Below are 14,365 nucleotides of genomic sequence, written 5' to 3'. Positions count from 1 at the left end.
TGATTTTTCAAGGGTAATTGAAGGAGAGAGTGTTTGAGAGAGATTTCTTGTAGGTGGAGTGTTAAGGGTTCACAAGGTTTCTCAAAGGTAAGGATCTCTTTTTAATTGTGGTTATCATTCTTTCTCTTATCTTTCTAGATGCTTGAGAGAAGATCTTTGGATAAGATCTAGTTCTCTACCAATACCAAGAGGGTGTGAAAGGATGATGGTTCCCTGTCGACACTTGGAAAGTGTGAAAGGATGACGGTTCTATGCTGACACTTGGAGAGTGTGAAAGGATGATGGTTCTCTATCGACACTTGGAGAGTGTGAGAGGATGACGGTACTCTGTCGCACTGGGGATTGGTGGAAGAGATGTGTTTTGTAAGCCTTATTGTGAGAGCAAAAGATAAGTCACTTTGGTAATACTGCAATATCTAAAGAGTGAGTCTTCAGGGATTGGACATAAGTCTAGTTAGACCGAACCACTCTAAATTTTTATTTTCTGGTATTTTAATTTTGTGGTTGAAAAATTTTTATTTTTTAAAAACATTTATTGTGCTTAAAATTATAAAAACTTTATAAAATTTTCAAGAGTTCTTTAAATAACCAATTCACCCCCCTCTTCGTTAGCCTTGGGACAATTATTTTAGGTCTAACAACCTATGTAGACTTTTTAATCACATATTCTATAACTCCTCTAATGAACTACTGACACCCTACTTGATCATGCCTAATTGATTGAGTCACCTGGCATGGCCTCACTTGGTTAAAATTTCGACCGTATATAAAAATGATCAACCTATAAATACCTTTAATTTTAATGAAGAAGTTTTTTGTTTTCTAATTTTAAACAGTACCCTAAAGCTTTCTTAGTAAATATTTATCTTTCCTAGAGCTTAAGAGCCTTTTTGCTAGAGGTTCAAGTGAACTTTGGTGTCTCTCTTCTAGATAAACACCCAAGTTTCAATCCACTACTCCTCAATTCCAATAATCTAAAGGAAAAGATTTTCCCAAGATCAATCATATGTTCTTGAAGTAACAGCCCACTCATTTGACCCTTCTACTAAGTAATTTTAAAAACCAAATCCTCTAAATAGATAGGTCTGGTTAATTATAAAAGGAAACAATCAATCCATGACCATCTAGATGTTAGATTGGAAGGTCCTAATCTTGAGTAAGTTGTATCAAGTATATTCATTTTATCCAACATAAATATGTTCACAACTTATATCTTGAGTGGGAGGTTAAAGAAAAAATCTAGGCCATCCAATTGATATGAATTGGATGAATGGCTCTGATTTTGTTGGAACAAATCCTTCTATCGATCTTGCAATTTTGAGCTAGGATTTATCTCAACTATTTGATCTATGATCGAATGGCTAAGAATAATGTCATGTTGTTTGAGGGCAATGTTATTAATTATGCTGTTAATTATATAGCATCATAATTAGTTGGTTGACTGTATAAATGCCATAAGGAATATTGGCATTTTTTCTTTGTGGAATGTTAGCCTTAGTGTCAAGGTTTAGTTGCCCACTAATTTTAGTCAAACCTCTAGTCTAGATAACTTAATGTGAACTTCCTAAAGTATAGTTGTATTTAATATTACAATTCATTATAAAACCTACTCAGATTAGTATTGCCCTTAAATTGCTAGTCTTTCATCCTTGGGTCAGCATTGACCTATGTTGTAAAATTCAAGCCAATTCTGAGTTCACTTGGTCTATCATCTACCAAACTACAGTTTCTAATTCATAATTAACCTAGGAAAATTAATAAGTCGTTATAAATAAATAAAAAATAATAAATAAATAAAGTGCAATCAACTTTAAATCATAAATATATTCAAGTAAAAATAAAACCTTATTAGAGAATTTAAAATAAAAAATAATTAAAAACTAAAGAAAAATTAATGAATAATTACCTAAAATAATTGAAAATATAAATAAAATTCCAAATGACTCCATAGATAGCATTTTGGGTCATCGCTAACATACAATGATTATTTCATGTTGATTAGGGTTGATTATGTTCAAAAATAAAAAATGCCCTACTTACCTTAATTAAATAAATGATTTAAAAGAGCTCATTTTCAGTAAATCCAAATTAAATAAATAAAAATCTTAAAATATTGACATTAATAAATTTATAAACCTCTAAAATAAGTATAACCTGTACTCAATTACTCTCTCCCATAGTTTTAAAGTATAACACATTAACACACACAAAATACCAAGTGCCATTTTGTTTTCTAGACTAGCAACACCAAGGAAGAAAAGGCACTTGTACATGGACGTACGTATTATGCCAACTTGAAGCATCGCCTGAACTAATTTTTTTTGTGGTAGTCTTTGGTAGAAGTACTAATATGGGCAAATGCTGATGGGGGTGGTTATAGGCTTTATAATATTTAGTGATCTTCAAATCTATATGGTGGAAGGTTGGTTAGCCCAGAGAAAAAAGGTGAAGATATTGAACTAATAAGAATAAAGAGTGTGCTATGAATATTCTCCTAGATGCTATTAGATTGTCATGAGTTTCATGAGTATAAGTTTAAAGAAAGAGATTATTGAATCTTGGGTGAAAATTTTGGGAGCTGATTGTAGTGATTATGCTCGATGTTCATTCATTTGTTTCCTTGAAATGTGATGGACTATCCCTAATTCTTAAGTCATTAAAAAATAGTTATAATTGGTTACAACATTTCCAATTGTTGTAGCTATTGAATGTCCAATAGTTCAATAATGTGTCTGCTCTTAAAGTGGAAAGACAAAAACATCTTGCATGAATTTGTCATTTTGTAAGAGCAGTAGAACGTTTATGCATTTTGTTTTACAGTTTAATTTGTCCCATTGCTAACCAAGGCATGATATTGAGTTAGGATAGGATTTGCAACTTCAAAAACTCAACCAAACTTTTTTAAATGAAGTTATGAAGAATTTGTTGTCATTCCAGACTTGTAAATCTGTGTTTGCTAAATAGTTGTTAATTTAAAAAGTGTAACGGGTAAGCTAGCCATATAAGCATGTAACTTAATTTATTGTTGTCCCTACGGGTTTTGGCTTTGTATGTGCTCTAGTTCCTTTTCCTTGAAGGTAGATTGAATGGCTAGGTTTTTCAAGGTGTACTTGATAGAAAATGCTTGTAGGAAACAAGAAATTTCCTTGGTAAACTTTAATTTTAGTACCTTGCAAATTAAAAATTGACAAAACTTTAATGCATAAGACAAGAGAAGAACTTTTTTAAGTAACAAGATATAATTAATCCTCAATTAGAGAGGGTGATCTAACTCTCCCAATTTCTAGATGCTGCCAGAGCCCAAAGTAAACCTATGAATAATCTAATTTCAGACAAAACTAATCATGCCCTAACCCAAGGGAAATAATATACTTAAATCAAAAGATCCAAAAGGAAATCTATAAATATCCCCTCCTCATAAATTTTCCTCTAAAACCCTTCTTTCACTTGGCTATTGGACCCCACGAGGAGGCAAACTCATACGGCATTTGGGCTTATGTTCCACCTTTGATAGAAAAAAAAAACTGGTCATGTATGGACCTATTCGACCAGTCTAATAATACACCCCTCATAAAGACCCACCTTGTTTGCAAGGTGGAAGGATGGCTCCCTTCTCAATTTTCTCATCATTAAAAATGATAAGAACCTGAAGTGTTTAGTCCTTGCATCGGTACCCCGGTGTATACCTCTACTCACTAATGAAATAGAGCCCCTTCACCCTCTTTTCCTGTAACTTCATTTCTATGAGCATCTTGAAGCTGTCCCCAGGTCGTCCTCCTTCAATCTTCTCCTTCAGGGTCTCCTGACGAGTGCCAGGTGTGGGCTCTTTGGCTACCAAAAAGGTGTTTTTCATAAGGTATGAGCCTCCTAAGCTACTTCTTTTTGTCTCTCTCTCCAGGAGTCTCTAATCATCCACCAATTGAGCTTACTCCATAGCCTCTTCTAAGTCACTTCATGCAGTCTCCCTCTAGCATTATCTCAGAAAGGCGGTCCAATTGGCTAGCAAGGATCTCAAACCTCTATCATTGAAGCATCATGTCTTTAGGTGAAGAACTATTCATATAAGTCTCCTCCCATATCAGTTCGGAAACATTCTAACTGGAATTCCATGAACTCCCTCCACCTTTGTATGGGTCGTTGCATGTCCCTACACTAGTACGAAGCCAAAGCTTTCCCTTCCAAATATAGGCCCAACATCATCAATCTCTTCTCCTCTGTCAACCCATTGATGATGAAATATCTTTCTACCTTATAGATCGACCAGTGTGCATCCTCCCCCTCAAAGATTAGCATCTTTAGTTTCTTCACACTCAGATCTCCTCCTTCAGCCTTGCTTCCTCCAAAGTTTCCCATTCCCCAAGGGGATGTTTACCCCAACTGTGCCAATTCCAACTTCTTTGCTCACACCTAAACATTTCCTCACCAGCAAACCTTCTCCCTTCAATTTTAGCATCCGTTCTTTCAAATTCAACAACTCTCCTTTCGAATTCGACACCTCTTTGATCATAATTAAGCCCTTGCCTTTCGAATTAAACACCTCTTTGATCATAATGAAGCCCTCATATTTCAAATTCAACGCTTTTCCTTAAAAATTCAACACCCTCCCACTCATGCCCAACCCCCTCATGCCTCTCCACATAACCTCTACCTGGCACCTCCCTAAGAATATGCTCTAGGGGAGGTAGTCTCCTTTCTCCCTCCCAGATCTCCACCTCTTGATCTTCTCTTCACCTTATTAGAATAGGATTTTCCCCACTTCCTTAGTTTTTGGAGGCTTCCCTAACCTCTGATGATGTAGTTTTGGGTTAACCCTCAAGCAACTCTTTCAACATCAACCCTATGATGGAAAACTTTCCATCCATCTTCTTGTGGATGAAATAAATTTAACTTTTGACATCTAAAAGTTGAGTGTGGTGGTCTAAAATTTTAGATTTCAACTATTCAATCTCCCCATCCAATGCTTCCATTTTTTTACTGCCATGGATTCTTAAAATCTTGGCACCAAACTATTAAAAATGGCCAACAAAACAATAGTTCTAGCCTTCAAATAATGAAAAATAGCAAGATTTGAGAGGAAATGCAATAGAAATCAGTGAAGAAGAATTTTATTTCCTCCCAAAAAATTGCTCTGATACCAATTTAATAGGAAACGCTTGTAGGAAACAAGAATTTCCCTTGCTGGAATTTAAATTCAGAAAATAAAATATTGAGAAATTTGGATGAATAAAACCATAGAGGAACTTTTTTATTGATAATAATACAAGATAAGAAACAAGACACAATATATCCCTAATTAGAGAGGAGGATTCGATTCTCCCACTCTCTAGACTCCGCTAAAGCCCAAAATAAACCTAAGAACAATCTAATGTCAACCCAAACTCATCAAGCCTTAACCCTAGGGAAACAATCTACTTAAAGCAAATGATCCAAAAGAAAATCTCTAAAGAGCCCCTCCTTTCAAATTCCCCTCCAAAACCATTCTTTCAAATGGTTGCTGGACCCCACAGGGATAAGGCAGACTCGTGCGACATTTGGGGTGGAACTTTTATTTTGCCTCTTATAGACAAAAGTCAGTCCTGTATGGACCGGCCGGATCGGTCTAGTGGATCGATCTAGCAGTACTCTACTTCTATCAATATAGAAAATAAATTACCTTTAAAAATGATTTTGATGAAACCATTTATCACAATTATATCAGGTCCTTTTCTCACGTTTCTCCATAATTTCTATTATAGCTAGTTATTTAATTGGAAGCATTATTTTGTAAGAAGTTTTTTGTGTGGAATTTGATGTCTTAGAGGTTTGATGGTGGTAGGGTGGAATTGGGAAGCTTTAAATTTATTTTCAATAATGTTTACAATAACGATTTCTTGATCAAGGAATGTTGGTTGATAGAAGAATTCTTGCAAATGCTGGGTTTTGAGCTAAATTTGGACTAAGAGGAAATGGTGATTAAATTTACCATATGGTGTGTAGAGAGTGGTGACTAAATTTACCCATAATAATAAACATTTTATCTTAGTAAACTACAAATACCATACTTTTATGAATCCATCAATGTGGAGGGAGATAAAAGTGTGCTTGTTAAAATCAATTAGTTTATGGAAATTGTAATACTACTCAACTATTTTAGCAATATTTAGGATTCCATTCATTATAATGAGGAATACTTTATTTGTAAGATCATGAGAAGGATAGGGCATAGGATTTCACGGATGATACTATTTGTAGTAAACTATTATAGTCGAGACTAATATTTTTGATGCAATGTTCAAGTCGAGGCTCCTGCATATGGCCAAGTTAATCCAACCTAAACTCAAAAAGTGTTAGGCAAAGCTGAACTTCATAGAGAAGTTTGATAGCAAATTTCTCTTTATTTGTGGAAATTCTTTCAAAATTTTTGACTGCCCAAGTGCCTTCAACCATGCATGGATCAAAAAGATGATGAGACAATCATTGAGAACACTAAATATATTTGATGGTCACTAAGTTCGCTAGTGCATGCAGCTCACCTTAATTTGTTGGTTGGAAGCTTTGGCTTTAAACCAAGAGGTCTTGAAGCCTGCGTATGCGATGCATGTGTGTGTTTACCTTAATTAGCGTAAATATCTTTCCAAAAAGGTTTGCCAGTGACTCCACCAGTAATGAGATAAGGATAGTGGCGAATGGAGAGGAGCATGGTTTGGGAAAAAAGAGGAGAGGGAAAATTGTGATAGAATAATTTAATACAAATTTTTTAATTAATCTTTATAATCTACATTACATTCAATATACATGATACATCACCAAAAATCGTCTTAATCCAATATGAATCTTAAGACACATTTAACTTGGAAATTTTAAAAATTAAAATGGGGACCATCTAAACTCTTATTTAAACAAATTTACAGTCAAACTAAATGTCTTGGTGAAACAAACCCAAGGACATAAAAATTGATTAAATACGAGCCCAAATTAATACTTCTAGCATATATAGAAGCTTAATGAAATTAATTGAACAACAAAATGATCTACAAATATGGCATGCTTATAGTCGAATCGTGTGGCTCGATGAGATGAATCCAATTAGCCAAAGGTTGTTTGATTATGACACCATTTAGATACATAAATACTAAAGAAATGCTCTATGATTAGCGAAATCAATATGAGTTATATGATGGAGCACTCCAAATTTGTTCTAGCTTTTTTCATATTTATAGGGCAGCCATGCACAAAAACCTATAAATAGGCCTCAACTTCCCACATACGGGGGGTGGCCTTGGAGGCTAAGACCTTAGGCTAGATATTCAAAAGAGCTCTACAACTTGTAGAATCTTGGAGCTAAAACAAAGCACCACTTCAGATGAACCCTGTACATTCATCCACCACCGTCAAACTTTTATTGGTTGATCCTTACCAAACATCCACTTAGTTGTCACTACCGGACCTATGTCTAACCACTTCTATCAGACCACCATAGGCCACCACCCTAGGACCTTAACACGACTACCACTGTCAGACCACTTCCCAACCATTATTGTCAAACCTTCATCTAGCCATCATAGGCAAGGCTATGCCCAATTGCCAATGCCTAGCATCTTCCCAACCATTAAACCCCAGTCCAGTCATACCAGTCATAGTTGCCTAACTTATGACTGATCATCACCACCTAACCTCCATTCCACCAACATCATTAAACATATGATTATCAACTATCACATGATTATGATCATCTAACTACCATCACTTGAGTATAGTCCTTCCAACCTTAATCTCCCACTGACTATAGTCCTAGGACCACATCACCTTATTATGTTCTTAAAACTACTATCTCCTAACTACAATCTTTCCAACCTCTATTACCTGACTATGGTCCTTTTATCGATTATCTCCTGAAAAGAATCCTTTCAATTTCAATCACCCGCTAACTATAATTCTTGAATTATCACCACCCCCACTATATTCTTCTGACCTCCATCACCCAACTATGATCCCTCCAGACTTAATCACCAAACTATAGTCCCTCTGACCTCCATTTCTTGATTGTGACCCATATGGCCACTATCACTCGACTACAATCTCTCTGACCCTCATCGCTCGACGACAATCCTTCCAACCAAATAAACAAGCCAATAATCTTTTAAGAATATCTCTCATACTAGAAAATTCTTCTATATTCATTCATGTAATAGGCTCTACATAATATATAATTGTTACAATATGATAATGTCTTCCCCCATTGGTAGGCATCATTTGTAATTAATGATACTATAATGGAACCATTTCAACTGGGAAATGCCTCATCATTTTTCCCATTTTTATGGTTTTTCACTTAAAAATTCTAACATTTCTTATGACTCTTGAACCTCTTTCTTTTGTCTATGTGTGAATTGGATCTTCGTATAAAGCTAGAACATTAAACTCTTTATCCCTCTAACATTGTGAATATTTGTCCTGCAACATTTTTTACCATCAATGGGAAAGGATTCTTAGTTGGGGGACAATCTTTGTTATAACCTCAAAAAGAAGTTTGTATTAATGCCCTGAACATGATTTTATCAAGGTAGTCCCTTTACCATGAAATATTGTCAAGTTCGAAAGAAAGCATTCAATTTTTAAGGCAATCTCACTAGCAATAGGAAATAGAAATTGCTTTATCTACTCTTAATTATCAATCATTGTTGTATCAATTTCATGGTAAATAGATTTGAATTAGGGGAAACCTTGGCTGCAACATCAAATATGATTATAGAAAAGAAAGTTCCTCCAATATTTTCAATGTCCAATTTTTTAGGTAACCAGCTTTCATAAAGCTCTCAAAAAATATAAGAATGCTTCAAATGAATCTCAAACTCTATACAGTCCCCAACTGAACTTCTACTCTTTATGAAAGGTTAGAACCTTGACCTCAAAAATATAATAATGATCAAAAGACATACTAATCTTCACTTTTGAGTAGGGTACACGCAGCATTCACCCCTCCTAATCAAGGTATAATTAATCCCATGAGGATGTTATCCAACCCAACTTAATGTCATTGAGCAATGATCTGATAAACAACTTTAGATAAGTTAAACATCCTTGGTGGATTTCCATCAACCTCTTCTATACAGGATAACATCAACGAGCGATGCTCTAAAAAATAAACTTGGATAAGTTAAACTTTGTATGTGTATTTATCTCAACCTCTTCTACACAGGTTAATGTTATTATGTAGTATTTTGGCGAATAATCTTGGATAGGTCAAATAATCTTAATTGATTTATCTTAACCTCTTCTACACTCACTAATGCCATCAAGCACTGCTTTAGAAAATAATCTCATATATGTCAAATATCCTTTTTTAAATTTTTATCAACCTCTTCTATACAAGTTAATATCATCGAACAATGCTCTAACAAATAATCTCATATATGTCAAACATTTCCTTGACATTTTTCATATAGAATAATGTCATCGAGCAATGCTCTTACAAATAACTTGGATCTATCAAATATCTTTAGTGGATTTTTCTCAACCTCTACCACATAAGTTAACCCAATCAAGCAAAAATTTAACAAAAATTCTTGAATATGTCAAATATTTTTGATGAATTTCTCTCGACCTATTTAATACAGATTAATGTCATCAAGTAATACTCTGACAAATAATCTTATAGAAGCCAAATATCTTTAGCGATTTTCATTGACCTATTCCATTCTTATTAACATCAACATGCAACACTGATAAATAACTTCAGATAAATCAAATATCCTAAGTAAATTTGTTAAAACATCTTTAATAGTAATTAGTACATTAAACATCTTTATCAACACCTTCTTCAAGGAAAGATCAAAATCTCACCACCCTCAGGTCTTCACTCAATCAGAATCATTAGTGTGTAGCTAGACAACTATGGATGACACATCACCTAACACCCTTTGTTAGGTTGTCTGCTATTCGCCCTCGTCAACATGCATGCCTACTGCCTCCAATAGAATGTAGCATGCCAACTGGCTCATTGACCACCGCCCCATTACCAATGTCAGAATGTTGTAAAACTACCTATGTTGGGCTACAATCACTTGGTCTCCACCATTGATATACTTCTTGACTACATGTGTTAGAGGACTAAGCCTTAATAATTATTGATGATCTTTAAACTCTAGTTAGATAATTTTTTCCTTCTTTTTACTGGGAAAATTTGGATCTTATGTTAGATGATCAAGCTTTCATCACCACTACTTTGATCACCACCAATATTCTTTCAACTCTATCAAGACATTTTTCTCCTTTTATTAGGGAGAATTAGAGCCTATGTTAGATGATAGGGCTTTGATCACCATTGCCTTGATTGCCACCAATAAACTTTAAATAAACTCTAGCTGGATATTTTTTTCTCAACTATTATAAGGAAGGATTAGAGCTTGCGTCAGAGGACCAAGCTTTGATCACCATCAATGGGCTTTGAACTCTTACAGAATAATCATTCCCCCCTTTACAGGAAAAATTGGAGATGGCATAAGGGAACCCAACTTTTCTCCACCACCAAGGAGGGTATTTATAGATCTAAAGGGATGTAAATTTTAAATAAATTTTTTAAACTTTTTAAGAATTTTTAAAATTTTTAAAGTAAAAATCAATAAATTCCTTTTAAATAATAAAAGGAAAAATACTTATTAAAAATATATATATGCATAAATATTGGGGCCTAATGTTGCTGGATTGGTTCTCCTAAATGTGCACCTAACAATGCCTCTAATTAGCACCTCATAGGTGCCCCTTTTAAGAAAGAAAAAAATACTTATGTACATTTAAAATGATGCATACTACTATACCATATGGCACAAAATGAAAGTACCATTTAAATGTTAAATCAAAAATAGCATTCTAGAAAAAAAAAAGAAAAAAAAAAGCTTCTCAACTCAAAAGAAAAAGCTGCATAGCATTGAAGTAAATATAAAGCCAAAAGGAGTAGTCAACTAAGCTACTTTCAACCAACTTGATGCATTTTCATCATAATCTCATCACTGCAACATAGAGCAGAAAATGTTTTGATCAATTTGCAATCTATTAAAGGAAAAGAAATATTCAACAAACATGCATTTGTCAAAAAAATCAATTTCACACAATCTTTGAAGCAAAATTTTCTCATAATTTTTTCTATCCTTTGTCTTGACTTCATGAAAAGCTAAAATTATAATTATGGGTATTTTTCTTGGTTCATGAGATGAGATTGATCGAATGAGCCCAATATCACTTGATTATGACATAATATAGACATATAAATACTATTAAATGTTATGTGATCAAGGGAATCAATATGAGCCGTCTAATGGACCACTTTGAATTTGCTCCAGGTTTTCACCATATTTATGGGTTATGACATGCCCAAAATTCTATAAATAGGCCCCTACTTTCCACATTGGGGAGGGGGCACTTGGGTTTTGAGACTTTGAATTTTGTATGGAGATTTATGAGAACTTTGAGGCCTGAAGAATATTGGAGCTCCACCTAAGCACCAATATTAACGAACCATTCCCACTCAGCCACCATAGCCAGACATTCATTGGTTGATTCTAGCCAAACATCCACCAAGAAGCCTTCATCGGACCTCAGCCTGAGCATCACTATCAAACCTCCATCCATCCATCACCTTTGAATCTCCACCCACCATCAAACCTCCACCTAACCCTCATTATCAGACCTCCACCCAACCATCACCATAAGACCTCCACTAAACCATTACCATCGGACCTCAATCTTGCCACCATATCTAGGGCTCCACTCATATGTATTGCTAAACCTCCAACAAATCATCATGATCAAACTTCTATCTATCCAATGCCTCCTAACCTCCACCCAAACCTCACCACCTAATCACCATCTTGCCACCATCATTAAGGAATATACTCGACCACTATCACCTAACTATGGCCCTAGATTCATTGTTGTTCAACTATGATCCTTTTGACTTTGGTCACCCATCGACTACGATCCTCGGACCAAAATCACCTGTGACATTAATCCTCAAACTATTGTCACTAATAACAGTCCTTTCAACTTATGTTGCATAACTATAGTCCTTCTGACCTATAATGTCTTATTAGAACCCTCAAATAACTATTGATAAGCTATAATCCTTCCAACCTAAGTCTCACCCAACTACAAATCTAAAATTACCATCATCTAACTACAACCCTTTCATGAAATATTCTAAATTTTTTTCTTAAATGATTTTTTTTATATAGATCTTTTTGTTTTGAATAGAATTAATTATTTCCTACTATATTTGGATTGTGGAATTTACATAACCAAAAAAGGCTAGCTATTAACAACATAAAATGGGTTGGCTATTAAAATATAATACCCTACACATCAGGGTGGGAAAACATGCATTCCTTTAAAGATGGCTTATGGTGTTATTCTGATTGTAGCATATAACAAATGACTGATTATGCCGATAGTAAGAAAGTTACAACTCTTTATTGATTTAATGAAGCCAGCTGTAATAATAATTGATTAATTGGATAAGGATAATTGATATAAATGATAACCAACTAAGAATTAATTTGGGTAAAAGAAATTGAAAACACCACAATAAAGTTGGATGTTCGACCTTGCAAAATCATACATTGATGCATGCAATAATGATATCACTGATGACATTGATAGATATATTAATATCAATGATAGAATTGGAAGCATTGATAATAAAGAAATAGATGTTGCATATGAATAGATAAGATAGATTTCTTTAGTGATTTATGAATAAATTTTGCACCATCATTTTATTGATATATTGAATTTTATACTAATTATTGATTTTTATATTTATTGTAATGATTCCATATTTTTAGTATTCATCATTTTAAATTTTATTGATAATATTTTATCATTAACATCATTTATTGCTATTGATTATATTAGAATAAGCATATCATATTGATTCTTTAGTCATTACATTAAAAATTTTAGTTAGTTTTAAATTATTGTTGGGCTTTTAAGCTTATTATATAGATTTTTAATGATTTCAAGTTGGGGAAGGGGTTAGGACTTGTTGGAGTGAGATTATTAGATAACCTCAAGTTTTTTTAAAATTTTATTATGTATTTTCTTTTATTATTTTATACATTGATCTGTTGACTAGTGTAAATGATATTTTGGGGAATAAATAGTAAATATCTTGATATATATAACTTTAATTACTTTTACTGGTCATTATTTATATTGATGACTTATAAAAGTTCTGGTATACTCTTAAAATGTTAAATAGATTATTTCTTCTAAATTTAATTTTGGGCGTTAAAATTTGGTATCATAGTGGATGTTGAAAGAATTAGATTTTGACCAAAGATATAAGAATTTATTTATAAATGCTAGAAGTTGGGTAGTATAGATTTATCATTTTTGCATTTAATTGCTTGAGTTTGGGTTCATAATTTATTTTGATTCGATTTAAGTTTTGATTTTATGGATTTTTTGTATTGATTTTGTGCCTAAATCTTCAAGGGAAATGTCAGGAATGATATTTTTTAAGGTGGGTAGATTGTAACAATCCAAATTTTTTAAATGAATTATACATATATATAGTATTGAACATAATTAATAATTTTCTACTACATTTTTATTGTGGCATTTGCATAAGCAAGAAAGACTAGCTTTAACATTATAAAATGGGTTGACTGTTAAAACATAATACTCTACGTAGGAGGGTGAGCCAACAGCCTTTCTTTTAAAGATGGTATGTGGTGTTATCCTAGTTATAACATGTAATAAATGGCTAATAACATCAACAGATAGAGAGTGACAACTCTTTATTTGTTTGATGAAGCAACTTGTAATAATAATTGATATGACTGATAACCAACTGAAAATTAGTTGATTTAAAAGATATTGAAAATACCATGTTAAAGATGAATTCACAAATGCAGTGAGTTCGAGTGTAGTTAAAAAAATACTTAATAATGAACTTAAGTCTTTAGGTCCTATTAAAATTCTCCTCAAACTGGGAAACTTAATGTTTTGAACAAAGAAAGAAGTGGGGAGGTGGAATCCCTTTAATTAAGTATGTATTCCATTTGTTTTTGGAATTATAGAGGAGCTAAAAATGGGAGGCTTCACTTTACTTAAAAAGTTTGTGAAATTTTTTGATGTGTTCATTGTTGGGTTAGTGGAGATTAAAGTATCTTCTATTTATATAATGAAAATTAATAACCTCATTGGTGTTAATTGGAATTTCTTTATTTTTCCTTCTAAGGGGTTGTCAAGTGGTATTTTTGTTTTATGAAGATCTGATATTTCTTTATTCTCCTTGATTGAACCTTCTTCTCAATATGTTATTTGTGAGCTTAATGTTTTTAATAAAGGTGTTTGGTTGATTTCTACTATATATGAAAGCAATAAT

The sequence above is a fragment of the Dendrobium catenatum genome, unplaced genomic scaffold (genome assembly GCF_001605985.2).
Source record: "Dendrobium catenatum unplaced genomic scaffold, ASM160598v2 fragScaff_scaffold_1557, whole genome shotgun sequence".
Taxonomy (NCBI): Eukaryota; Viridiplantae; Streptophyta; class Magnoliopsida; order Asparagales; family Orchidaceae; genus Dendrobium; species Dendrobium catenatum.
The sequence above is the reverse complement of the archived record's forward strand: the minus strand, read 5'-3'. Positions refer to the sequence as shown.